Source organism: Geospiza fortis, unplaced genomic scaffold (genome assembly GCF_000277835.1).
Source record: "Geospiza fortis unplaced genomic scaffold, GeoFor_1.0 scaffold408, whole genome shotgun sequence".
Taxonomy (NCBI): domain Eukaryota; kingdom Metazoa; phylum Chordata; class Aves; order Passeriformes; family Thraupidae; genus Geospiza; species Geospiza fortis.
In genome coordinates, this window is record NW_005054330.1 from 3,914,089 (window position 1) to 3,916,987 (window position 2,899).

Here is a 2,899-nt window from a genome sequence, read left to right on the forward strand (position 1 = left end):
TTTTTTTTTAAACTTCCCTATAAATATTGGCAATTATTTAAAAACAATAATTCTTATCACCCAGTAAAACCTTGCTGTCATATATGACACTAAACGTTTGAACAAGTGAATTTTCACACTGCACAGAATGATTTAGCACTTTCTTACTTTCTGGGAAAGTTTTTTAGCAAAGCCAGCAGGCTGGGGCTGAGTACTGGCATGATGGATCTTTTTAGAAATAACTGTTAAAAGAAACTGTGTTCTGCAAGTCCAACCCTTTTACAGGGGAACAAGGACAGCAATGTGTGAGCACTACTGCGTGCTCTAGTGTGGTTTTGTGCCTCGTGTTGGCGGAAAAAACAAGTCGATGGTGGCACAATTTGTAAAGCAATTACTGCTCCTGGAATTGATAGTGTGGCACTGCTAAGTGGGTCTAAAGAAATCAGGTGTTTGAAGGCAGCACTGCCCAAACTAGGACAGACAGCAAATTAAGTGCTGTCCTGAACAGCAAAGAAAACATGACAATTTTTTTTCTCTAAATTAGCAACACTGGAGTTTTTATTTGGACTTCAAAGGCTTACATAGAGAGCAAAGCAGTGTGTTGCTCTGTGGTCAGTTTAAATTTTTAAAAAAGTAACAATGCTAGATTGAAAAGAAAACAAAAAGTCACTGAATTTGCTCTTGGATGGAAAAGACCACAAACTCTGGGAGCTCACTGTGCCATGTGACCGACCTACCCTGCCCATGGATGGTGGATTATCATCAAAGCTATTTGGGTACGTGCACATGACCTCACAAAAATGTGCACTAGCAAAAATATACTTTTTCTCAAGCCAAAAAGGGAACAAAATTTTTCATAAAAGAGACCTAAGACTTGCTCTTGTGCTAGTGATTGGATTAGGTAGTGACTAATTAGATGAGGTCATCACTTTCTATGTCATATATATACAGTATTTATGGAGAATTTACTCATTCTAATTAACAGAGTAGAAATAGTTTCTTGACAAACTTCATTTTCCTGAAACTAAGAGCCTTGAATTTGTTCCACTTTTGATCTTTCTTTGGTGGCTATGTTTGCTTTACATTAAAATAACTTCTAACATTCCCATTAAGGATAATCCCTCCAGCAGCCACAGTATGACATTTCTATATTAATCTTTTAAGCATTTTAGAAAAGCAAGGTTTCATGTTTTAATAATCACAGTGTTTTTCTCTGAGGAGTTGTAAAAATTTATGGGGCTTTTCTATCCTATTTGACTTCTACATCTTTAGAGTTTGGTGCTAATGGCCCATTCAGCCTGCTTACTCTTTGACTCCTTCTTTATTTCTTTTTCATCTTCTTACAAAAGAAATATTGCTTCCGTGCCTTACGCTGTTGCAGATGCTGTTCAAGTGGTAAGTAATTTCAATTCAACTGGCTGAAAAACCTCAGTTCAGCCTCATCTCAGAATCACTTGGGGGTCTCCAATGTAGACATGTGCATACAAATCCTTTTATTCATAATTAAGAACAAAATGTAGCCAGTTGTTTAAAGCAGAAAGAGCAGCAACATCAATATAAATACATACATTTTTAACAGTTTATTGGCTTGTCTTAAAAAGTATGTTTTCCTGCTCTATTTTAGTTCATTCTTGCTGTTTTAGCAGAAAAATAAAAGATAAAATTAAATAATAGATGAACTATGTTTATTGTAATTATAAGATGACCATAAGCATCTCATAATTATGCTCCAGTGCCCCAGAAGCATTTTTGTCCCAGACTACTCAGACTTTGCTCTATGCAGAGCCAAGCAAGACATTGCAACTAATAAAAATCCAGCCATGCAATCTCAGTAAAAAAACAAGCAAATTCCTCACTGTCACCGAGATCTCTGTCACTGCCCATGCCTTCACTTCCTGAAAGCCAAAAAATCTGTGCCCTTTTGGACAAAGTAATTTCCGAAGAAGAGAGAAAACATGCCTGCCTTAAGTCAAGATTGCCTCTGGTGATTTCCATTGCTAAAATCCCTGCAGAAAAGGAGCTGTAGCATCTCAATTAGGCAGGTCTCAAAGCATTTGTGGTTACAGAGAATAAAACAATATTCTCAGTTCCAGTGCAAGTGGAGACACTTAGTGAGATCAATTTCTTGGGAGATGTTGCTCTTGATTTGCTCAAGCACCAAACCGTCAGAAACAGGAGCTCACTCTTTACTGAAGCCACCTCCTTGGCTGCCCCATAGAGAACCAAGGGGGTCAAAAAGGGCTGAGAGGATAAAGAACAGAGCAGTCAGCAGCACATCAGAATGTTTGATAATGAAGGAGACAGGAGTTTCAGGGGCTGGGAACACCCACCAAGGAGATTGTAGTAACTACAGAGGAGTGGGAAAATGTAGTTTCTATTGCATATTCAAGACAGTAATTGAAGAGATAAGTGCCAAAAGATCTGCAGCATCCAGAAATTGTCAGAGTTGTCTTGCTACAGGTTCCTCAGTGATCTTATCCTGAGTGTTTCATAACAGATGGAAAGATAGCTGGAATGCATGTTTAAGAATAGACAAGGAAAAAGCAACTCTGTTTTGTACCACAAGACTCCAACCCTGTTCAGAACCAGCAAGAGCATGGTGGCAGCTCAGTCAGCACAGCAGCATCAGCCCTGCTCAGTGCCCTGGCAGCCAGCAGGCAGATGGGTCTCCCTCAGCACAGCTCTGTGATTTACTGCACACACACAAAGCTGCAGTAACTTAAGTGCCTCTGGGTGATTTATAGAGGCGTGGGCTGCTCATCTAAGCAGAGGAGTGGGATGCAGAAGTGCTTGTGCTCTAACCAGTTTCCAATGTGGAATCCTGCGGCCCAAGGCAGGCCAGGTTGTTTCTCAGCCTCTGTGCAAGTTCCCAAATCTCAAAGTAAAGCCCAAGCCTTTTTAGATGTGCTGTTAAAGGTTT